This window comes from Macaca mulatta, chromosome X, assembly GCF_049350105.2.
Source record: "Macaca mulatta isolate MMU2019108-1 chromosome X, T2T-MMU8v2.0, whole genome shotgun sequence".
Lineage (NCBI taxonomy): Eukaryota > Metazoa > Chordata > Mammalia > Primates > Cercopithecidae > Macaca > Macaca mulatta.
The window spans coordinates 15,742,103-15,768,559 of record NC_133426.1 but is presented as its reverse complement, the minus strand read 5'-3'; the positions used below and the strand labels follow the sequence as shown (position 1 = coordinate 15,768,559).

General features: G+C 38.2%; 1 long non-coding RNA gene across 1 annotated transcript in view; it reads right to left on the bottom strand.

Annotated features, from left to right (window-relative positions):
- Window positions 1–1,825: 1,825 nt before the first annotated feature.
- LOC144338543 (uncharacterized) overlaps window positions 1,826–26,457 on the bottom strand; it is a 232,773-nt gene continuing 208,141 nt past the window's right edge. Inside the window, exon 3 of the long non-coding RNA XR_013412738.1 lies at window positions 1,826–2,083. This is a non-coding gene — a long non-coding RNA (uncharacterized LOC144338543). The remainder of the gene's footprint in view (window positions 2,084–26,457) is intronic.

Below are 26,457 nucleotides of genomic sequence, written 5' to 3'. Positions count from 1 at the left end.
TAGAGAATAGAAGGATGGTTACCAGAGGCTGAGAATGGTAGTGAGGAAGGGGAAGGAGGCAGGGCTGGTTAATGGGTACAAAAAAAATAGTTAGAAAGAATGAATAAGACCTAGATTTGACAGCACAACAGAGGGACTAGCATCAATAATAATTTAATTGTACAGTTTAAAATAACTAAAAGTATAACTGGATTGTTTGTAACACAAAGGATAAATATTTGAGGGGATGGATACCCCATTTTCTATGATGTGATTATTATGTATAAAGTATTTCATATATCCCATGAATATATACACCTACTATGTACCCCAAATTTTTTTGAAACACAGATTGCTTTCTTGATTTCTTTTTCAACTAGTTTGTCAGTATATAGAAACACTACTGATTTTTGCTGATTTTGTGTCCTTCAACTTTACTGAATTTGTTTATCAGTTGTAAGAGGTTTTTGGTGGAATCTTTAGGTTTTTCTATCTATAAGATCATGTCATCTGCAACCAGGACAATTTGACTTCTTCCTTTCCAACTTGTATATCCTTTATTTCTTCCTTTTGCCTAATACCTCATACTTCAATTCTCAGCGCCTCAGTGAACTTTTCCTTCCTCTACTCTTAATACAATCTCTTGGTAATTCTCCACAAGACTAGCTGTGGAGTAGGAGTGGTCTTTCTTGCACCTCTCTTTCATTTTTCCCCTCAAAATAAGGACAAACACTTTTCTGCTGATTTCAAAGATTTTGCTACTACTCATATGGAGAAACAGGCAGAAAATAGCAAATATGAGAAAGTTATGAAGTTTCAGGGTCATGCTAAGCGCTTATAGTCATGACTCTGTGTTTCTTTTCCCAAATCTCTTCTGAGATGGTGGCTGAGAACCCCTTAGTATTTTCTCTGTTTTTATTGGTAAAGTCAGGACACCAATCCTCCTCCTATGCCCATTTACACCTTTTCCCAGTTCTCTCCAAAGTAAAAAACTGTATTGACTCTTTCCTATATCAAGAACCCTCTTCAAAGCCTATAGGGATTAAAAACCAGTCAGGACAGTATAATTTTGTTAATTTGGGTCAGGGTTTCAGTGTGAATAGTGTAGTTGAGCAGGACTATCTTCTGCTATTATGGTATCTCTCTCCATGAGATTATGTTGTCAGGGTTCTGCATCAGTTAGCTATTTGACATACTAATGCTACATAACATGCCACTTCAAAACCTACTGCTGTACAATAACATGTGTTTCTCCCTCATGTGGTATCCTGGGATTAGCTAGAGTTTGGCTGATCTCGCCTGGGCTTAGCTCCAATGTGTGGATTTAGTTCAACTTTGCTCCACACATCTCTCATCCTCCTTAGACCAGCAGCTTACCTTAGGTGCGCTCTTGTCATGGTGCTAGCAAAAATGCCATAGGTCAGAAACACATTATATCTCTTAAGACCTAGACTCAGAACTGGTACCCTCTCACTTCTGCTCACATCCCATTGGCCAAAGCAAGTCATATGGCAAAGCCTAACATCAATGGGGAAGGTAGGTATACTCCTCCCAAGAAGTTTTTGGGAGGTGGAGTAGGAAGGAATGAATACATGCTGAACAATAGTCTGATCTACAGGTTGTTTTTCACTTTTCTTTTCATCTTTTCCTATACATTTATTATTCTTATACTGCTGTAGAAAAATATAAACTTATGTTTCACAATTTGCAAGCATGACTTATGTTTCACTATTTACAAAGTTGATTTCGTGCACTACAAGGCTTCACTCTCTAACACTTTTCTGACACGTACACTATTTTTTCCTTGGGCTTATCAGGCTATTATAGCAAAACATTATGGGGTATGGGGTGAGGTTTATACCATGGAGATGATGTCAATTGGGAATGTATTCAACAGTAAATAACGTGAAACTCAACTTACAGTTGCTGGAACAAATAGGAATTTATTTTTCTCACATGATGAGCAATTCGAAGGCAGACAAGCTTGGGCTGGTAATATTATCAAAAGACTCAGTTATTTCTCTTCTTCTGATCCGTGATTTTTAGTGTACTGGCTTTTGTCTTCATGGTTGTAAGAAGGCTAGTGCAGCTTCATATGTCAAGTCTACATTCAAGACAAAAAAAGAGCAGAGGACCATGACAGCTGACACAGTCTCCCCTTGTGTTCAGAAAGAAAACCTTTCCCAGAACCACCCTCAATAGATGTCCATTTGTATCTCATTAGAAAATAAGGTTGTCAGCATTATAGCCTTTATAGCAAAAGGAGGGCTGAAGGCTGTTGGAAGGGAATGTTGAGACAACCTACAGTATGTACCACAGGGAACACACTCGTCCCTTGTACCCAACCCCTCTCCCTCTAAGTAATGCTTACCTCTAAGTATCTATCTATTTGTAACAAGTACAAAATGTACAACACATGGATACTCTCTGACTAAAAGATAATCCTGTCCCTGGACCTCTTTTCCACTTAGGAACATGCCCCTCTGTGTTTTTCATCAGGCCACATGGAAATTGATCCTGAGTTTTATGAATTGATTTACACATTTTATGTTCTCAAGTAATGCTATAATGTTTACTGATTTGGAAAATATCAGGAAAGGCTATTATTTTAAGGTTGTGTCCTTGAGCAAGTTACTTAACGACTCTGGGCTTCAGCTTCATTACCTAAAAAAAATGAACTTATAAAAAAAAAAACTATCTTGCAAGGTTGCTGTGAAGATAAGAAATCATACTTGAAAAAAGCTTCATATTTTGCCTAGCATTTAAGAGTTGAGTTTTGTTACTAGCAGCTGAATGCATTCCTAATTGGTGAACTCACTATGTATTAAGCTTCACTACCTCCCACAATCTTTCAGTGAATTACGCTGATGAACCAAAGGAGTAAAATGTACTAATCAAAAAAGGAATGCATTGTGAAGCCTTATAATCAGTAGCTGACGTCATTACCATTATTGTTCTAAGGTACTTGAACTCATTCTGATTAAATAGTTCATCCTCCTTTTCTTTGCCGTTTCAGCGCATGATAAGGCTACCAGTAATATGTCAAGAATCTGCACCCAGCATTGCCTTTATCTGACTGCCAACTCTGCATCACCATCATGTACCAGCCCTCTATAATGGTCAGATGGTAAGTGGAGGTGGGTGGGTAGGGGATTGGGGGGGCTACTTTTTAAAGTATGAAGAAGAAACGTAGAGGAATATAAGAATATCTTGCTTGAAACATAATCTCTAGGCCTGGGAGAAATTGCCTTCGTCCTTCTTTCCTGTCCCCACATCACCAAAGCTCCACCCTGCTCCTCCTTAGGGCAGGGATAGAGCATTAGAAGAGAGCAGGAGTTTCCAGCTGTGCCACTCCTTTCTAGAGACAAAAGCATTTGCTTTTTTCTTCCTGTTTCTCAAATTCACTGGCTACAGCACTTACACATTTGTTATTCTCCACTCACTGCTCTAATTAAAATTCAGGTCCAACCACTCAACTGAAAAGTTAACTAGATTAAGAAATAATTAGACTATCCAGTCATTAATTGCACCTAACATTAACCCAGATGAATAGACACATGACCTGCTCCAAACTCATTGGTAGGTTGACTGTTAATGTTGAATTTCTGTCAGTTTCACACACCAGAAGTAATCATAGGTTGTCTCCCTTTATCTACCAAAAATTAAACCCTGTGATTTGCAGGGTGAAGAGAAGGCAACCATCAAAATTATAAAAAGGAAGTATTTCTTTCTTACGTTAATACTTAGTGATTGTTTTAAATGCAACAGAGTTTAACTGTAATAACAATTCTTAAGTCAAAAGTATCATGTAAAATTTTTCATTCTGTATACAACTTCATGTTTAGATTAATTTTCATAATCTCAATAGTGGGAATGTGGATACTTGTTTTGCTCTCTCGCCAACTGATGAGTATAAAGAAAAGGATGGTGGTTGTGGTAGCAGTGGGGTCTTTTAAGTGTCATTAGCACCTAAGTAGGAGAGAGGACAATTGCAACACTTCAGAAAAGTTTGCCTTGACCCTGAATTTGCTTAAATCATTATAGAAGAGCAGGGCTGGAAGTTGCTTTAACAATCATCCCTCATTATACAGACAGTGGCTTGTTTGTTTGTTTCATTTGGTGTTTGTGTGTTTGTGTACAACATATGGCAGAAACTCCTTGATGTGTGTTGCACCTGCACCAACAGATCTTGTGCAATAGGGATGCCTATATAGAGGTGATTTGCACAAATTGGCCCTAAAAAGGTAACATGGACATATGTCCCATTCCACAAGCAGGGATATGCTTTAATGACAATTACCTTGTAAAGGGTATAAAACATTGCTATAACATCATACTAATATTTTATATAAAATCCTTTCCTGAGAGCAATGTTGGATAGAGGAGGGTCAAGGGAGCATGAGAGTGTTGGGTACATAGTGAAATGGGAAGTGAATAGAGGAGGAAAAGGATCAGAGACTAGAGACTGGGGAAAGATCAGGCCAAAGAAACCATGTTACCGCTGAGCCTGGGAGTTCCTGAATCCTAATGGAGTATAAATATCCTTGAGATTAAACCAATGGCTCTCAAAATGTAGTTTTCATACCAGCAGTAACAGCATCACCAAAGAGCTTCTTTGGGCCCCACCCCACAGCTACTGAATTATAAACAACCCCTGCAGGTGATGCTTATGTGCAGTGAAGTTTGTGTAAGTAAAGAAAAACAATTTTCTCCTGCACCCTTCATGAGTTCTTAGTTGGAACTCCTTGTAACAAAGGACAGATTGACAAGAGAAAAACAAAGACGTTTAATAACATGTATACCTTCTGTGTACATGGGAGAAAACCCAGAGAAATGAGTAAATCTCTAGAGTATATCTCAAGGGGTTGTCTTAGACTTCAGGCTTAAACATGATCCTGTGCTGAAACAAAGAAAAAGAAGTGTGGAGAAAGCCCTGTTATGAAAAGCATTTTAAACAAGTGTAAGGTTTGTTACGCAAATTTTAAGTTGATGCTTTCTCCATGACAAGAGTTCCTAGTGATTTACTCATCCTTCTCTTCCTGGTGCAAAGGGAAACACCCTTACAAATGCTGATCTCCTTTATAGATGTAAATTTCTCTTTCGAAAGTGTAACTTCTACTCTGCTGTCAAAGCATCTCCTGTGTCCGCTGTTTTCAAAGACACGTATTTGGGGTGGCACATTCTGGTCTCCTACAGTCATATTTTGGGGTAGCATGTCCTGAACCCCATCATTTGACAGCTACCACTGCATTTAATATTATTGACGACGTCTACCTGGATGTGAATGAGTTCCCATTAGACCATGGTCATCTCAAAGGCAGTGAGCAGAGATCACCAATGCATCTCCAACCCCTAGGAGATTGGCAGAGAGCCGCTAAGTATCTATTGCTTGAATCAATCCATTATTCTTGTTTGAGAATAGGAAAGTCTCTTTCCTGATAGCAAAGTTTAATATGGTGATACCAAGTTGTAGGGAATAAGGGAGAAGGAAGTACTAATAATGGGTGTGTAAGAATACCGATTTCACACTTTGGCCCAGCATTGTTCCTTCCTGCTTACAAAATAAATCACACTCAGGTATATCACTTTAAAGGTAGATTCCAAGTTTTACAGAAATAATTTTAAGATCCTCTCTTCTTTCTGTTTTCCACTTGGGCAACAGGTAAAAACAGCAATCCATATGACTCATTATCTGTCATGAAGTTAGGGAGTAACATTTCAGATTTAATACCGTTTATATAGAAGGAATATTCTGGTCATAGTGTTGGAATGCAGAACAATACTCAGAAGTATGGTGCTTTGGAATGCTGAGCATTTTGAATTGAAATTGGAAGGCCTTAGAAGCTGCCTCAGAATTAAGGATATCTAGGTTACCTTGTTTCTTTCCCCCTCCAAGGGCATAAAGGGACTCTTTCTGGAATTTCTTTACCTAACTAAGGCAACTTTTTTCCAAAAGAAGTGTAATTATCTTTTTTTTTTTTTTTTTTTTTTTTGAGATGGAGTCTCGCTGTGTCTCCCAGGCTGGAGTGCAGTGGCATGATCTCGGCTCACTGCAAGCTCCGCCTCCCGGGTTCATGCCATTCTCCCGCCTCAGCCTCCCAAGTAGCTGAGACTACAGGTGCCCGCCACCACGCCCGGCTAGTTTTTTGTATTTTTAGTAGAGACGGGGTTTCACCATGTTAGCCAGGATAGTCTCGATCTCCTGACCTTGTGATCCGCCCGTCTCGGCCTCCCAAAGTGCTGGGATTACAGGCTTGAGCCACCGCGCCTGGCCTAGAAGTGTAATTATCTTAAGGACAGCACCCCAGCCTTCCCGCACCACCCCGGGGATTTTATCAAATAACAAAGAAAGAAGGAAAGATTAACCACCGGAGAAGAGAAAAGACTAAAAGTCATCACCATACCCCGATAGACTTCATCTATTCTTCCAAAGGCAGCTCTAAGAGATTACCTGGGAGACTTTATCTACATAATAAGATGACTTTTGTTCACAGTGAAGTTCTGTCCCTCATCTTCCTGCAATTTATCTCCACTTCCCCCAAAGCTCAGTAGAACTTTGTCCCAGGCCAATTGTCTGTTCTTTGGTTTCATGCATTTCCCCTAAAAATCATTTACCATCCCTCAAAATTACATACATCCTGCATTTCCCCTCTCTGTTATGGAGAGAGTATTTAAGCCTCAACAATCTGGCCCTTCTTTGAGTTTCATATTTGTGGGACATCCATGCTTACACACATTATTAAATTTTATATGCCTTTTTCTCCTATTAGCCTGCCTACTGTCAGTTCATTCCAGAAAACTTTCAGTGGATAGAGGGGAAGGTTGGCGTTCATCTCTCCTACAGAAAATATTAAGTTATATGGGGAACAATAATTCTGCCTGACAGCATTTTGAAATAAGTATTTTCCCAAGAAAGTATTTGCTTTAGGCTGGGTGTGGTGGCTCATGCCTGTAATCCCAGCACTTTGGGAGGCTGAGGCAGGCAGATCACTTGAGGTCGGGAGTTCGAGACCAGCCTAACCAACATGGCAAAACCCTGTCTCTACTAAAAATACAAAATAATTAGCCAAGTGTGGTGGCACACACCTGTAATCCCAGCTACTAGGGAGGCTGAGGCAGGAAAAAGTATACTTGTGAGCATTATTTGCCTCTTTTCCTCCTACCCCAAGATCTTGCTCAAAGTGGGTGTTTATGTTTTTTAAATGGATGGATGGACGAACCACAGGGAACTTCCACTTATCTCCTGTGTAGACAGAAATTGACGACCCCATGTTGCAGGCATCTCATAATAGTCTTGGAACTAAAGAATACTCAAGTTGAGAAGCCCCCTTCTTGCCTCCCCTCCCTTACTTTTACCTTCTTGAGTAAATTGTCAGTCCTTGCACAAGCCATGTAGCATCCCAAGACTTAACTGCTTGTCTGAGGCAGAAAAAATCAACCTGATGAAAGTTTATAGACAATGGGGACTGAAAGAAAGGAACTGCTGCACTCCCCACCCAGGATTATAATGAGCTGATGTCCACAAAAGAGTTTCTGAACTGTAAAATACCATGATCACAATAGTCATCATTATTAAAAGTATTTGTTCGTTGGTATGAGATAACTATTTTAGAATTCTATTTTCTGAGCAGAGGAAATAAGGCTGGAAGATTAGAAGCTTCTGCTCATTGACACTGATGATGCATGAAGTCTTTTCTGTGGCTCTGGGACTTTTGTGCATAGCCTTTCACAATACATTGTTTTCCTTGCATCTTCATTCTCCAAAGGTGAACTGAGAACTTTGTAGATTCTGGGCACTGTGTCAAGTGCAAGGATTAAAATGTAACTAAGCCGGGATCCCTGCCCTTCAAAAGTCATAGTCTTCAGAATTTAACTGCTGTCTCACTTAACAGAAGTTTGAAAACCCATGTAACCTCTTTACCCATTTTTAAGTCGACATCTCAAGATTTTCATCATAAACTTAAATAATTATAAACAATAGAATTACCAATGCAGTATGAATATGTATGTTTGCAAATAAAACAGACACATCATTCATTTAAAAGTGTCCAATAGAATCTAAATACCATTTAGATATTTATGATTCATTTTCTTAAATATATAGAAAGAAACTTTATGTTTCTTCTCATCATCAATCTCATATTTCATTCCACTTCTCCCATAGAATTTTATCCTAATGAAATTGTTTTTTGTGCTTGAAGACTTGCTGGTCACCCTATAACACCCATACACACACACACACACACACACACACATACACACACACACACATACACACACACACACACACACACACAAAACAACTTTTTTTCACATGACTATTCAGCTTAACTTTCTTAACAAAGTGTAGCTTGATCATGGACTGTTGGGTTCAAATCCTAGCTGTACTGTGTAATAGTTCTGTCCATGGGTTAACTTCATTTTCCTCTTCCATAATACTGGGAAATTAACATTACATATTTTGTAGGGTTGTTGCAAGGATTAAATGAATCAATATATGAAAATATTGACTCCAGTGCCTAGCATGTAGTAATCATTTAATAAATAATGGTAAATTATTAATCTACCATGCAAAATACCTCTTCATTCACAATATAAGAGAGTCACCTTGTACAACATTTTCTTCCATATATGATATATCCATGATATTTTGTCCAACCTTGCTTTTTTATGCCTAAAGCTGTGAAGGCCTAGGGAAAGCTTCTCCTCTGAACTCTAAAGGATCACTGAAAATGAACTGACAATATACAGATTAACAGGAGAAGGATCACTGAAAATGAACTGACAATATACAGATTAACAGGAGAAAAGGACATACAAATGTATTAACGTGTATAAGCACGAGGCAGTTGCAAGGGAATGATTACTCAATAACTCAATGAAGTCCAGATGCCTATATACCCTTTTTTACGGGGAAAGGGAGATGGGAGGAATATGGCTATTTTGAGGGGTAGTAAATAATTATTAGGGGGAATGAATGGACCCATTGCTCAGACAATGGTTAGTAAATAATTATCTTTGGAAAATTGAACCTGAGAACAGACGATAGTTTCAGACAAAGTTTTTCTGGGCTTTAGGTGTGGTGTTTAATTTTCAGTCTCTTCCTCTGTGATTTGAATTTCAAGTTCTCTGGTTAATGAAATTTCAGGCAGGAGATTGGGGTAATTGTGTTCCTCTTTGGCAGTCAGCTTTCCAAGTAGATAACAGAACTTCTGAGAACAGCTTCATCTTATGCTTTGAGAGAAACAGAGGATTGAGATGGGGGCGTGGGGGGAGGGGTGTCAGAGAGCAGAGAGATCTTGAGGCTGCTTTTGTAGTTCACATGACAAAGTGCCATTTGTTGGGGAATTGTTTTCTGAGCCCCAAGAAGCCCTTAACACAGATTACCAGTTTGCCAGGGATTCTTTTTCCAAAAGTACCTCAAATTGATGGACAAGTAATTTGCTACTTTCCTCCTATCTGCCCATTGCCAGAACAAACTTCCAAAGTACTTCATGTAAAAACACTAGCAACTATAGCTTTCAGGTCATTCTAAGACACTATGAGGAAATGATAAACTAGCATACACATGTTTTTCCCCACATGGTTAGTTGTAAATCACACAGTAGCTTTAATTTACCTTAAGATGATTAATAGTTAAACCTTACTCAAAAGTCACCTCCAGTATGATCAATGCATGCTATTTTCTGGTCATCCTATCAGCTTAGGGTAACTTTTTTTCAACTTTTATGTTAGATTCAGGGGGTACATGTGCAGGTTTGTTACTGGGTATATTATGTGATGCTGAGGTTTGGGATATGAATGATCCTGTCACCCAGGTTCTGAGCATAATATCCACCAGTTAGTTTTTCAACCTTCGCCCCTCTCCCCACCTCCCCTCTCTAGTTCCCCGTTTCTATTGTTCCCGTCTTTATGTCCATGTGTACGTATTGTTTAGCTCCCACTTTTAAGTGAGAATATGTGGTATTTGGTTTTCCGTTCATACATTAATTCACTTAAGATAATGGCCTCCACTTGCATCCATGTTGCCGCAAAGGACATGACCTTATTATTTTTATGGCTGCATAGTATTATATGGTGTATATAAACCACATTTTCTTTATCCAATCCACCATTAATGGGAACCTACTTGATTCCATGGCTTTGCTATTGTGAATAGTGCTGTGATGAAGATGGTAGTGCATGTGTCTTTTGGGTAGAAGAATTTGTTTTCTTTTAGATATATACCAGTAATAGGGTTTCCATGACGAATGGTAGTTCTGTTGTAAGTTCTTTGAGAAATTTCTGAACTGCTTTTCACAGTAGCTGAACTAATTCACCTTCCCATCAACAGTGTATAGGCATTCTGTTGGTGTTTGACTTTTTAATAATAGTCATTCTGATTGGTGTGAGGTGGTACCTCATGGTGGTTTTGCTTTGTTTCTCTGATGATGCATGCTGCAGAGCATTTTTTCATATGTTTGTTGACCGCTTGCATGTCTTCTTTTGAAAAGTGTCTGTTTATATCTTTTGCCCATTTTTAAAATGAGGTTATTTGTATTTCACTTGCTCAATTGTTTTAAGTTCCTTATAGACTCTGGATGTTAGGCCTTTGTTGGACGTGTAGTTCGTGAATATTTTCTCCATTCTGTACGTTGTCTGTTTACTCTGTTGAGTTTCTTTTGCTGAGCAGAAGCTCTTTATTTTAATTTGGTCTAGCTTAGGGTAACTTTTCAAGGGAAGTTTTGCTGGTAACAGTGGTCATCTCTCTGGTTTCCTTAGGAACACACCCAGAGGAAATGGATACACGTGATGACAAGAAAACCAGGGTGGCCAGGATGTAGGACACCTGGACTCTCATTCATAGCTGGTGAAAATGTAAAATTATACGATTACTTTTGGAAACTTTGGTAAGGAACTTTGCAGCTCCTTATAAAGTTAAATCCATCTACCCTATGACCCAGAAACTCCACTCCCAGATATTTATCCAAGAGGGAAAAAAGTATGTCTACCTAAAGATTTGTACAATAATATTTATTCTGCTTTATTCATAATAGCCCAAAACTCAAATGTCTATCAACAGGAGATCAACAAATTTTGGTATACCCATACAATGGAATACAACTCAGCAATAAAACAGAATGAACCATGGTACATTTAACAACATGAATGAATCTCACAAACATTATGTTAAGTGAAAGAAGCCAGATATAAATAAGTACATATAGTCATGCACCACATAATGACATTTTGATCAATGACAGACAGCATATATGACAGTGGTCCCATAAAATCATAATACCATATTATTACTGCACCTTTTCAATGTTCAGATATGCTTAGAGGCACACATACTTACCACTGTGTTGCAGTTGCCTATAGTAGTACAGTAACATGCTGTACAGGTTTGTAGCCTAGGAGCAATAAGCTATACCATCTAGTCTAGGTGTGTAGGAGGATACACCATGTAGGTTTGTGTAAATACACTCTATGATGTTCACACAATGACAAAATTGCCTAATGATGCATTTCTCAGAATGCAGCCCCATTGTTAGTCAATGCATGACTGTACTATTATAGTTCCATTTACATAAAGTTCGAGAATCTGTGTTAATAGGAATCATAACAGTGATTACCTATGGGGAGGGGACATTGATGGTAGATGACCACAAGGAACGTTATGGGGTGATGAAAATGTTCTGTATATTGATTGAGGAGGGGTTACACGGGTGTATACCTTTGTCAGACCTCATCAAACATTACATTTAATATCTATACACTTTATTAAAGATAAATTATACTTTATTATTTTAAAAATTGGAGAAAGAAACAAAGCAGCATCCAATTTTACAGTTTTAAGGGACCTCAAGGATCATTTTACCTTAATCTCCTCCATTTTGATGCCAGAAAATTTCATACAACAGCCCAAGTGAATGACCGCTAAGCTCCAACTTGCACTTTGTAGTGGGGAAAACACAAAATTATAGCCCAGTCTATTCTCTCTTCTGATATCCTCAGCTGAACTATGCTACTGACCCATGTTGGGCTGGCAGTGAACCAAAATTCTTACCTCCACCAACTAGGACTTCTCATATGAATTCTTGTCAACCCTGAATGCCCCTGTCCAGTTGTGCACCTTATCATGATTAATCTTTGCACTAAGCACTGACACTCTGATATCTTTAGAATTCCTCCTTCACACACTGTCCAAGGCCCCTGGCACTGTCATATAAGTAGATTATCTCAGACAACGTTAGGAAATTTGGGGGTGAAATTATCCAGTCTCTTGAAGGATTAGTCTCAAATAAACATGTTCTATGAACATGCTAGAAAAGGACTGCATTACAACACAAGAGACCCACATCAGGACAAGAAGATCTTGGTTGCCTACATTAACTCGTGTAGGAAGCCTTATAATTAGGCTGTCATACTTGATAAAACCAGGGCTGGGAACACAGCTTAAATCGTGACTGACGTGGATGTTTCTTCCTTCTCAAGTAAAGTGACAGCATTAGGTTACTCCCAGACTGCCACTGTAGGAATGAAGAGACAGCAGTGACCTACTCCCCACAACTGGGCTAGAAGTTTCAGCAAAAGTCAAACAATCCTATGGGATTGGGGAGAGGACATTGTGGTCCACAAAGAAAAAATTAGTGGTACACTTATGGGAAAGAATGTAACAATAAATTCTTTACTTCAGAAATAGGAGATATTTAACTTTTGTGATATTTGTTTTGTTTTACTTTCAAATAAGATAGGGCAACAATGTTATTAGATAAACATTAATGGGTACTAAAATCCTATTGATTTTTCACTTTGGCCCTAATGGGTAAGGGGGAGAAAGAGGAGAAATGGTTAAAGAGACACCCAAAAAGTAAGCCATATACAAAATGGGAAAAATTTGCACATTCACATGTTACTTACCCAGTAAATAATAATAGCACCCTCTTATTGAATGCTTGCCATTTGCCAGTCACTATGCCAAGCTCCCCAGAAGGACTCTGAGAAGTTCTATTATTATCCTCATTTAACAGGAGAAGAAACTAAAGCTTAGAGAAGTTAAATAATTGGCTTATCATTAGAAAGTAGTAGGCCCTGGATTTGAACCAGACAATTTAACTGGTGAGCCTGAACTTTTTACCACCACCTCACACTGCCTCCAGTCCCCAAACCCCAACACATCTCCATTATGGGAGCACCAATGTCTCTTCCAGAAGTTTATGAGGAAAAACACACCCGAAACCCGTCAAATATCTCAGAACAGAAGATAGTAATATCTCCAAGTAAGTTTCTTAACCTTTACACATACCCATGGATACATGGCAAACAATGAAAAGAATTGAGAGGATTGTTGAAAATTACATGTTCAACCAAAAGAATACAATACATTTTCATCTCAATTCATCTTTATGGGTTTCTGTTAGGTAGGAAGAACTGTCAAGTAATAGTTTATCTTACATTCAAAACTGACACAGATTTTAAAGTTAACTGAATCCAATTTTCTTTTTTTTTCTTTTTTTCCAAAAAAGTCAAACACTCACCTGGCAAATTATTCAGCTCAGCTCTTTGTTATGCACTACTTCACTCCTAATACTTTTTTCTGATAATCACATTCGCAACATTCAGAACAGTGCTGTCTGGACTCACTGTCTATCATTAGCAACTAAGCATTCTGGCTGTTTACCTCTTATCTGACTGTTCCAAATTTGCTAGAAGAAGAAAAACTTTCACACTGAGTTTTATTTTTAAAATTCTTTCTCAGAGGCATTAATACTTCTCTGTAAAACTTCTAACTTTCAGACCAGCGTTTATCAAAGCATGATACTTTAAACATTGAAAACATGACTCTCATATGAATGTAAAGTAAGCACATATTGATTTATTTATCTCATTATTCAGATAATAACAGGATAGTAAAGCTGGTTCAAAGCAGAATTTGAGAGACCAAGTATACACAGGCACTGAAAGAGGGAATGCAGGAGTAAGATTACTAAATTATGAATTCCTAATACAGGGAAAAAGAAAAAAAGATTTCTTACTTAGATACAAAAGTAGCTAATATCCTACAGAGCAACAAAAATATCTTTTGGGGCTATTTATTTTACGGGACAGAAATTATTTACATCTCAACCAGACAAAAAAATGGTTCAAGTTATATAACCTCTCAGAGTCTGGGTCTTAATCAAGAGTAAATAGTAAATCAGGCCAGGTGCAGTGGCTCATGTCTGTAATACCAGCATTTTGGGAGGCCAAGGCAGGAGGATTGTTTGAGACCAGGAGGTGGAGACCAGCCTAGGCAACATAGCAAGACTCTATGTCTACAGAAAATTTAAAAAATTAGCCAGGCATGGTGGCACATGCTTGTAGTCCCAGCTACTAGGGAGGCTGAGGTGGGAGGATCGCTTGAGGCCAGAAGATCAAGGCTGCAGTGAGCCACGATTACGTCTCGGCACTCCAGCCTGGGCAACAAAGTGAGACCCTGTCTCTAAAAAAGAAAAAAAAAAAAAGGAGTAAATAGTAAATCGAGTGAAAGTACATTTCCCTCTAAAATTAAGTAATCCTTGGATGGACCTGTTAGGAAGAGCTCCCGTGTGTCCCTGAAAGAACATACAGTCATCCCTTTGCCCCATTTCCAAGGTTTTAGATAATTTTTCTATCTAAATTTTCTATCTAAAAAGTATTTTTGATTATCAATAGGCATGGAATTTCATAGTTTCACGTCTTCAAAATTCTCGTGAGCAAAAGTATTATTTCCAGAATGGATTTTTGACTGTAGACCTCCAGCCTGATCCCTGACAGTCAACTTGTTCTGGATGATGCCAGGTAAATGCTTTCTAATCCAGTGACTCTGCCACCCAGGCTCCCTCCCCATCTTCTCTGGCACTGGTTCCAAAACCTGAAGAACACTGTGAAAAACTACAGCCAAACATCTTCAGGAGGAGGACGTAATCAACTTTTGAGTCATCTTGCCCTAAGTTCTTCTGGGTTTACTGTTGATGTCTTATCATTGTTCTGTCTGAAAGGACAGTTGACCTTGGGGTCTCTGGAAGGTCACACGTTCAGTTCTTGCACACACAGTTCCTGCTCTCAGTTTCTCTTTACCTGTAAGTAAGCTCATGTGGCTCAGACATGCTTCATGGAGGACACCATACTTGACTTGGTCCTTGGGGTACGTGTAGGACTTGGAAGCATGGAAAGACAATTGAGGGTATTTAATGTAGGAATAAGGTGAATGAAGCCATAGAGAAAAGTAATGCAATGACTGTAACTTGATTAAATCCAAGGTTTGAGCATATGAAAAATAAGAGTGACAAGCAAGGAGTGTGGGTTATATAAGGTAAGAAGGTAACATTTGTTGAGTACCTACTATGTGTCAGGCCCTTTTGAGACTCATTTTGGCATGCCAGTTTCAACTACTATTTCTTACTCCCCCAAATTAGCATGTTGGAGAGTGAGACATTTCACAATTAGAATGTAGAAACAGAGCATTCTTTTTCCCAAGACTATGTGACTTCCACTTTCCTTCTCAATAAACCAACATCAGATGCCACCTTTCCCAGAGAATTTGGCCTGAGAGTGGCCTTAGCTGAAAAATAAACCCAATCTATTCTCTGATGCTTGGGCCTTATGTGATAAATCATGGTTAAAATTGATATAGCAATCACAATAATCATAATCTTGGCTAATGCTTACTGAGCAATTATCATGTGCCAGGCACGTATTAAGCAGTTTATGTGTATTGTCCCCTTTAATCTCCATGACAATCTTACAACATAGGTACTATGATTGATTTCCATTTTGTAGATGAGGATTCTGTGAAATGAAGAGGTAAGCAATTAGCACAAGGCCACAGAATTTAGTGAGTGATGGCACCAGGATTTGAATCCAGGCCTCTGACTCCACATTGAAGAAAAATCTGTGGTAGAAAACCTGCTGCAATGACTACATGATAATCATGGCACTTCCAGGACTTACAGTTTAACGCACACCTGTCTCACTGAAATCTCACACCATCTTACCGCCGCCTGCCCAGTCTAACTAGAAGCCAAGCACCAATGTGCTAACGAAATTGCTCTAGCTGAATAATAAACTAATGACAGCAAAAAGCAGAACATCTCCATCAAGTGTAACGTTGAAAGGGAGTGTAAAGAAATGAGTGTAAAGAGAAGACAAGCAAAGGACAGTGAACATGGTGGTTTGGTTTGGATTCTAGAACTAGGTGTCCTGGGTTCAGTTCCTGACTTCATCACTTTCTAGTTGTATGACCTTAAGCAAGTTACTTAACCTCTCGGTACTTTCGTTTCTCCATCTGTAAAATGGAGATAATGATAGAACTTACCTCAAGGTCCTTGTAAGGATTAAATGAATCAATATTTGTAACACATAGAATACTTCTCAGCATATAGTAAAATGTACAATAAAAAAACTGAATCAGAAAAATTGCAGGTAGGCCAATCACAGTCCTTGTTAATGGCTAGAACCACACTGAGATGTTTAAAAACAGCATATAAAATAGAGAAACAAATGAAAAAACTAGATTGGCTGCTCCTTTACAGGCAAACTGATTGGGTTTCAAAAGGCAGCCAGTCAAATACTTTGTTCACTAATCTAAAGCAAAACTACACCAAGGGTAGCAAATGGCTTATGTTGGGGGCAGGCACAGTTAACTTGCTTTGGTTCTAGCACAGTAGCATTGATATGTATCGTAGTGTGTGTCTTTAAAGCTCAATAACAGAGAAGCTTTTGAATACAAGCATTCAATAAAGAGAGCGGAGTATCGCTCTAAAGTGACTCAATTTTCTTAGTACGTGATCCATTCATTCTGCTGACTGAAAATGGCCAGTCAGTCACGTAAGATAATATTTCTCGGGAATGAGAATTATCCCCGTCTGTACGACGTTCCATCAAAACTTTTGGGTGGGAGTTGTAAAATCACAGGATGGTGTATATTTCATTAGAAAATTGGAGAGAGGCAAGATTGGCTTGCCACCTTAGCCAGATTTTCCTATTTTTTCTCCTGAAGATTTCTGCTTTTTATGCCAACTAGATTCTTCCCTTTCCCTTTCAGGGCCCTTGCTTCATTAAGCCTCACTGTGGCATCATTTTAGCAAGGAAATAGACTTAATGAAACCTAATGACTTGCAAAGCTGAATCTCATGAGTCCTGAACTGTGTGTTATGAAAGCACTAGTCCACAGACACCCTGCATAGTCGCTCTGTTGCTCTGCTACCACGATTTATATTTCGTTTCCTATTCAGTTGTTGCTTCTACTGCTTTTCTTTAACTATTCCCTTCTTCCCAGATCATTGCCAAAAGCTGTGCTTCTACCTCATGTAACAAAATATGGTCTGACAGGAGTAGCTGTTACAGAACACTGGGGAAAGTAGATGATAGAAATCAAATTAATTTTTAGTTCTGTGAAGTCCGTCTAGCTTCAATTTAACCTTTAATTGTTGTGCCAAACAAGCATATTCTAGCAAAATTTAAAGTTTGTAAAAAATTAGCAATATTTGATCAAGTCATTTTACCCTAAAACACAGATTTTCCTGTTAAATTATTCAAGATGATATTCTTATAAAGCCTAAATCTTCTTCAGATATCTTAATTTTAAAATGTTACATCAATTGGTAAATGAAGGCAGATTCATTTTTCAGACTGGCTACCTATTAGAAATGCATCTATAGCTCCCTGAGGATCTATGTTCTTCCCTAGTTTTCCTTCTCCTTTCCTTTTACAGTTGGGATATTTCCACAGAAGATCTTCCTTCTCGGTAAGGACCTTCACTTACTCTCAACACATAAAACACGAAGGCTCTAAAAAGACAGCATCTAATCTCATTACAAGCAAGGAATCCCAACAGGAAATTGTGTCTAATTTCATATATTACTACTGATAAGCACCAGGTGTTGCCTGTCTTTTGTTAATGGATTATTTGTATTGCATGTTTTACCAAAATTATCCTATGTGAGGTTGTTTTGCTGCTATGTTTCTTCTTAATATTATGCCACAAATACCCAAGGCAGCTAACTATAGCCCCTACAAAAGATGCAATCCTTTGCTTTTGAATATCATGCTGCTGACTCACCATCAACACATGTATTGGTATTGTCCTGCCAAACAGTTGCTTGATCTCTCGCGAAGTAAAGACACACAGGTGTGCCCGTTAGCTGGCTGATGTCAGAGAAGCAGACTGCCCATTTACTATCTTCAAGAAAAGGCAAGGGGTCTATAAAACTTTCTGACATAAACCTTTGCCTTATCTAATCCCTAGATTTAACCTAATGATTTTTAGTCCTGGATTTGAGAATCCTTCTAGGTTTCTCCAGTTGCCTCAAGGTATATATCATGAAAGCTTTTATAAATTCGCAAATGAAATAATGAAATAAATTTTGGTTCAACCTAAACTCGGATGTGTTCATTTTGAAGGTAGTGACATCCATTGACATAAATAAAAATACGGTGGAAAAAGTAAATGACAAAAAAAATCCTGCTTTTTCCTCTGCAGTAGAAGTAGATACTAATTTATTAAAGATTTAGTGTACTCAAAATAAAAAACAAAGAAAACCATAAACAATAAACTTTCTCTACACACACACACATACACACACACACACACACATATATATACATATTCGGATGTTGAAAGTTCTAACCCTCAATGGACTACAGCTCTTTAAACTGAGGCATGATATTGTAATCATATTGACAAAATGGAAGGAATGAATGTATAATGAGATTGCACTTGTCAAAAATAATTAGAAATAGAAGAAGATTTTTAAATATTAAATAGTATTCCAAATGTTAAATATCTGAGCAATAGGTGGGCATAGTGAGTCTCCCTCAGTATCTCAGATTGTGATGTAAACAGCCTTAACTTCAAGCGATTTTTGCTTTTACCTAGAAATATAAAAAGGTCAATATCAAACAGTCTCTTTTATCTTGATTCCGTGCAATATGAAACACCCCTAAGGCTTACCTACAAGCCTAAGGTATATATTAAAATAACTCATAGCTGAAACAGACTTATCATAGCATTCCATTGTACCCCTGAGATATATATATATGCATGTATATGTGTAAGTGTGTGAAACACATATGTATATGTGTAAGTGTGTGAAACACATATGTATATGTGTAAGTGTGTGAAACACATATGTATATGTGTAAGTGTGTGAAACACATATGTATATGTGTAAGTGTGTGAAACATGTGGCCCAAGAAGAACCTGACTTCCACTGAATTTTGCTTCTTGCAAGATTTCATCGCACTAATATCCTTAAATCAACATTTCTACTTAAATTGTCATTTTCCAGCCTTCTTCCAGAGAATATTTTGGTGTACTGGGAGAGGAAAAAAATTGTTTTTGCAAGATAAAAACATTGGCATTTTCAACCATCAAATAAAAGGTTATATAATTTTCATTAGTTAGTATTTTCAAAATGTTCAATATTTGTGTGAACTCAGTGAGGATGTTAAACCAGAGTAAGATAATTACACAGCCAGAAGATCCAAGGTCAGCAGGACCTCATTACAAACTCATGAATAGCTCCAGATATGTGATTCAGGCCTCCCACATCCAAACAATAGCTGAAAGATGATGTGTCAAATTAACAATGGACAGACATTTTGTCCACTGTTTCCATTTAGAAATATAGTCGGCCGGGCGCGGTGGCTCAAGCCTGTAATCCCAGCACTTTGGGAGGCCGAGACGGGTGGATCACGAGGTCAGGAGATCGAGACCATCCTGGCTAACCCGGTGAAACCTCGTCTCTACTTAAAAAAATACAAAAAACTAGCCGGGCGAGGTGGCGGACGCCTGTAGTCCCAGCTACTCGGGAGGCTGAGGCAGGAGAATGGCGTGAACCCGGGAGGCGGAGCTTGCAGTGAGCTGAGATCCGGCCATTGCACTCCAGCCTGGGCGACAGAGTGAGACTCCGTCTCAAAAAAAAAAAAAAAAAAAAAAAAAAAAGAAATATAGTCTATTTCTTCACTCCCTTGGATCTGGGCTAGGCTGGAACTGCTTTAACAACAGAATGCAGAAGAAATGAAACTGTATCCATTCCAGACTTAACCCTTTAAGACGCCTGGCAGTGTCTACTTTCTCTCTTGGAAACCAGCTGCCATGTAAGAAGTGTGACCACCCTGAGCCAAACATGCTCTGATAATCTCAAGCCATGTGGAAAGGCCCCAAAAGATTAGACATGTATGGAAAGAGCTCAGTGAGCCCCAAGACATCAGATATGTGAGTGAAGAAGCCATCTTGGAAGAAAACTCTGCTCTCCAACTCCAACTCCAACTCCAACTCCCACCTGCTTTCTGCCTCAGCCAGGAACATATGCAGCAGAAAGGAGCTGTCCATCTAAGCCATCTGAATTCCTGACCTAGTAAATCATAATTGAAATAAAATTGTTGTCTTAAACCTCTAAGTTTTAGAGTGGTTTACCAAAACAGATAGATAAACTAAGAGATGACTCATCTTTCGTGATTGAGAGCTCATCTTAAAAATAACTTTTAAAATGAGGAAAAATTGCACACAAATTGGATTCTCCCCTTGTACAGTAGTAAATGAATACCAGGAGAATTATTGCACTGTTAGCTAAACTTGACTTTATTTTTCCTTATCTAGTCTAATCTAGTATATGAAGACACTAGATTTTAGCCCCTAGAACAGAACATATTGCCAATGCTCTGCTACAGGGGCAGCTGACAGCAGCACAGGAGAGGAAAGCAACATCCCTAAGGGGGCACTTAAAGGTTTCATCTTCTAAAATGAAAAGAAAAAGCAACATGATATCTTACCTCCTAGTATACTTTTTTAAGTGATAAAAAGAAAAGAGTATGTAGATAGTTTCAGAATTACGTAACATTAGAGACTGCCTATGGAATCAGGGCAGGGGGACCCTGTGGATGACTGGAGCAAATGAAGTAATTGATTTTTTTAACAATATTTATTAAGCGTTGGCCTTGTACCAGAAATCTGGAGACACACAGAGAAAAGCCCTCACCCCTGCCTTCACAGAGTTTATCCACTAGGTGAAGAGATAGGCAGGTAAACAATTACATTACTATGTGAAAAATCCAGAAACCAAAGTGTGAACCTGGTGAAGCAAGTCCAAAAAGAAGACAGCCTAGTGTCAATTATATTAGGTTGAACTATATGAAGTTGCCAATGTTTGACTGACTTTGGTCTACATATCTGATAATTTCTTATGGTTTCATCTGCTAGTTTAGAATATCTAGGACACGATGTGAACAGGGAGAATGTTGGACCATGAGGTTGGAGAGATAAACAGGGCCATTTCAGATTCTAAAACAAAAATGAAAACCAAGCCTCAGTGAATGCCAAATTAATGAGATTAACTTTTATACCGGATAAGACAATAAATCTTTTAAGCAGAGGAATAATACTAGGAAATTTTTATCTTGGAAAGACAGCCCTTTATTGTAGTTCACTTAAAACAAAAAGAGTCTTTGCTTTTTTTTTTTTTTTTTTTTTTTTGAGACGGAGTCTCGCTCTGTCGCCCAGGCTGGAGTGCAGTGGCCGGATCTCAGCTCACTGCAAGCTCCGCCTCCCGGGTTCACGCCATTCTCCTGCCTCAGCCTCCCGAGTAGCTGGGACTACAGGCGCTGCCACCACGCCTGGCTAGTTTTTTGTATTTTTAGTAGAGACGGGGTTTCACCATGTTAGCCAGGATGGTCTCGATCTCCTGACCTCGTGATCCGCCCACCTCGGCCTCCCAAAGTGCTGGGATTACAGGCGTGAGCCACCGCGCCCGGCAAGAGTCTTTGCTTTTGAGAGGTATATTCTGAAATGTTTATGGATGTAATGATACAATGTCTGTGATCAGCTTCGAAATAAGACAGTAGATAGGGGAAGTTGGTGGAAGTAGAGGTGAAACAAGATTGGTCATGAGTTGATAACTGTTGAAGCTGGGGAAATAGGTACACGCAGGTTCATTATACATTCTGTCTTCTTTTGAATATGTTTTAAATATGTTTTGTCATAAAAAATAAAAACAAATACACACATACACAAAACAGAAAAGGAAGAAGAAAAAGAGAAAGAAAGGAAGAAGGACGGAAAGAAGGAAGGAAGAGAAAAAGAAAGAAAGAAAGAAGGAAAGAAAGAAAGAAAGAAAGAAAGAAGGAAAGAAAGAGAAAGAAAGAAAGAGAGAGAAAGAAGAAAGAAAGAGAAAGAAGAAAGAAAAAGAAAGACAGAATTTTGCTGCAGTGTGGATCAATTGTGTGTGTGTTGCAGTCATGTTAGTTTCCTTGGGCTGCCATAACAAATTACCACAAACTTGGTGGTTTAAAACAAATTTATTGTCTCACAGTTCTAAAGATCAAAAGTCCAAAACCAAGATGACAAAAGGCCACACTCACTCCAAAGGTTCTAGGAGAAAATCCTTTCTTGCCTCTTCCAGCTTTTGGTGGCTCCCAGCATTCCTTGGCTAATAGATACATTACTTCAACCTCTGCCTCCATCTTCACATTATCTTCTCTGTGTTTCTAGATCCTCTTATAAAGACACCAGTCATTGGACTTAAGACTCACCCAAAATCCAGTATAATATAATCTCATGATCCCAACTACTTACATGTGCAAAACCTCATTTCCAAATGAGGTCACATTCTGAAGTTGCAGGTGGATATGAATTTTGGGGGGACACTATTCAACCCCTACAGGGGTATTGATTGGGAGTAAAAAAGAAAACTGAAGATGGGGAGAAAATGAGAAACAAAAACATAAAGTAATGAGGTTCAGAAATGAAGAAAACCAAAACTAAGGTATTGCCTGGAAGGATTCAGTTGAGTTATATGTGTATTAAGTTGGTGCAAAAGTAATTGCGGTTTTTGCCATTAAAAGTAATCCCAAAAACCTCAATTATATCCTCAAGAGAATGTAACAACTTAAAACGTATATGCACCTGACACTGGAATAACCAGATATATAAAGCAAATATTATTAGAGCTGAAGATAGATAGAGACTCCAATACAATAATAGCTGGAGACTTCAACACTCCACTTTCAGCATTGGACTGATCTTCCAGACAGAAAATCAACAAATAAACATCGGATTTAATCTGCACTGTAGACCAAATGAACCTAATAAGTATTTATAAAACATTTCATCCAATGGCTGCAGAATTCACCTTCTTCTCCTCAGTACATGGATCATTCTCAAGGACAGATCATATGTTATGTCACAAAACAAGTCTTAAAATATTCAAAATAATTAAAAGAATATCAAACATCTTCTCTGACCATAATGGAATAAAACTAGAAATTGATAACAAGAGGAATTTTGGAAACCACACAAATACATGGAAATTAAACAACATGCTGATGAATGACCAGTGGGTCAATGACAAAATTAATAATAAAATGGAAACATTTCTTGAAACAAGTGATAACAGAAACACAACAGACAAAAACCTATGGTATGCAGCAAAAGCAGTACTAAGAGGGAAGTTTAGAGCTATAATTGCTTACATCGAAAAAGAAGAAAATATTCACATAAACAATATAATGATGCATGCTAAAGAACTAGAAAAGCAAGAGCAAACCAAATCCAATATTAGTAGAAGAAAATAAATAATAAATATCAAAACAGAAATGAATGAAATTGAAATGAAAACAATACAAAAGATCAATGAAACAAAAAGTTGCTTTTTTGAAAAATTAAACAAAGTTGACAAACCTTTAGCCAGACTAATTAAGAAAAAAACTGAGAAGACCCAAATAAATAAAATCTCTGATCATCTAGATTTTCCAACTTGTTGGCATGTAGTTGCTCATAGTAGCCCCTAATGATCCTTTGAATTTCTGCTGTATCAGTTGCAATGTCTCCTTTTTTACAACCTATCAATATCGAACCAGAAAGAAATCCAAAACTTGAACAGACCAATAGCAAGTGACAAGATCAGTCATAAAAAAAAGGCTCCCAGTAAAGAAAAGCCCAGGATCCAATGGCTTCACTGCTGAATTCTACCAAACATTTAGAGAATAACTCATACCAATCCTACTCAAACCATTCTGAAAAATAGAGGAGGAGGCAATACTTCTAAACTCATTTTATAAGGCCAGATATCAAAACCAGACAGACACACGTATACAGAGATGTTAGCCTGTAGAAAACTACAGGCTAATATCTCTGATGAATACTGATACAAAAATCCTCAACAAAATACTAGCAAACCAAATTCAAAAATACACTAAAAAAAATCATTCCTCATGACCAAGTTGGATTTATCCCAGGGACACAAGGATGGTTCAACATACACAAATCAGTGTGATACATCATATCAACAGGATGAAGGACAAAAACCGTATGATCATTTCAATTGATGCTAAAAAGTATTTGATAAAATTCAACATCCTTTCATGATAAAAACCCTCAAAAAACGGGGTAGGGAAGGAACACACCTCAACATAGTAAAAGCCATATATAACAGACCCATAGCTCGTATCATACTGAATGAGAGAAAACTGAAAGCTTTTCCTCTAAGATCTGGAACATGACAAAGATGCCCACTTTCACCACTGTTATTCAACATAGTACTGGAAGTTCCAGCTAGAGCAAAGAGATAAGAGAAAGAAATAAAGGGCATCCAAATTGGAAAGAAAAAAGTCAAATTACCCTTGTTTGCCAATGATACGATCTTATATTTGGAAAAACCTAGACTCCACCAAAAAACTGTTAGAACTGCTAAACAAATTCAGTAAAGTTGCAGAATACAAAACCAACATATAAAAATCAGTAGCATTTCTATATGCCAACAGTGAGCAACCTGAAAAAGAAATTTTAAAAAGTAATCCCATTTACAATAGCCACAAATAAAATTAAATACATAGGAATTAACCTAAGATGTGAAAGTTCTCTATAATTAAAACTATAAAACACTGATGAAAGGAATTGAAGAAGAAACCAAAAATTGGAAATATGTTCTATGTTCATGGTTTGGAAGATTCAAAATTGTTAAAATGGCCGGGCGCGGTGGCTCAAGCCTGTAATCCCAGCACTTTGGGAGGCCGAGACGGGCGGATCACGAGGTCAGGAGATCGAGACCATCCTGGCTAGCACAGTGAAACCCCGTCTCTACTAAAAAAATACAGAAAACTAGCCGGGCGAGGTGGCGGGCGCCTGTAGTCCCAGCTACTCGGGAGGCTGAGGCAGGAGAATGGCGTGAACCCTGGAGGCGGAGCTTGCAGTGAGCTGAGATCCGGCGACTGCACTCCAGCCTGGGCGACCGAGACTCCGTCTCAAAAAAAAAAAAAAAAAAAAAAAAAATGTTAAAATGCCTGTACTACCCAAAGCAATCTACAGATTCAGTGTTATCCCTATCAAAATACCAAAGATGTTCTTCACAGAAAGAAAAAAGCATCCTAAAATTTATATGGAACCACAAAAGACCCAGAATGGCCAAAGCCATTGCAAGAAAAAAAAAAAGGGGGGGGGGGGGAATACAAAACAGCATGCTACCGGACTGAAAACAGACACAGGCCAGTGAAACAATAGAGAACCCAGAAACAAATCCACACACCTACAGTGAACTTTTTGACAAAGATGCCAAGAACATACACCGGGTAAAAGATAGTCTCTTCAATATATGGTGCGGGAAAAGCTGGATATCCATATGCAGAAGAGTGAAACTAGACCCCTATCTCTCACCATATACAAAAATCAAATAAAAATTGATTAAAGACTTAAATCTAAGACCTCAAACTATGAAACTACTACAAGTAAACATTGAGAAAACTCTCCAGAATACTGTTCTGGGCAAAAATTTCTTGAGTAACACCCCATGAGCACAGGCAATCGAAAAGAAAGGACAAATAGGATCACATCAGATTAAAAAGCTCCTGCATGGCAAAGGAAACAATCAACAAAGTCAACAGACAACCCACAGAATGGGAGAAAATATCTGCAAAGTACCCATCTGACAAAGGATTAATAACCAGAATATATAAGGAGCTCAAACAACTCTATAGGAAAAAATCTAATAATCCCATCAAAAAATGGGCAAAACATTTGAATAGACATTTCAGAAGAATAAACTTCTCAAAAGAAGACATACAAATGGCAAACAGGCATATGAAAAGGTGCTCAACATTGATCATCAGAGAGATGCAAATCAAAACTACAATGAGATATCATTTCACCCAAGTTAAAGTGGCTTACATCCATTGACAGGCAATAGCAAGTGCTGGCAAGGATGTGGATAAAAGGGAACTCTCATACACTGTTGGTGGGAATGTAGATTAGTACAACCACTACAGAAAATAGTTTGGAGATTCCTCATAAAACTGAAAATAGACCTACTGTATGACCCAGCAATCCCACTGCTGGGTATATATCCCCCAAAAAGGATGCCAGTATATTGAAGAGATACCTGCACTCCCACATTTGTTACAGCTCTGTTCACAATAGCCAAGATTTGGAAGCAACCTAAGTGACCATCAACAGATAAATACATAAAGAAGATGTGGTGCTTATAC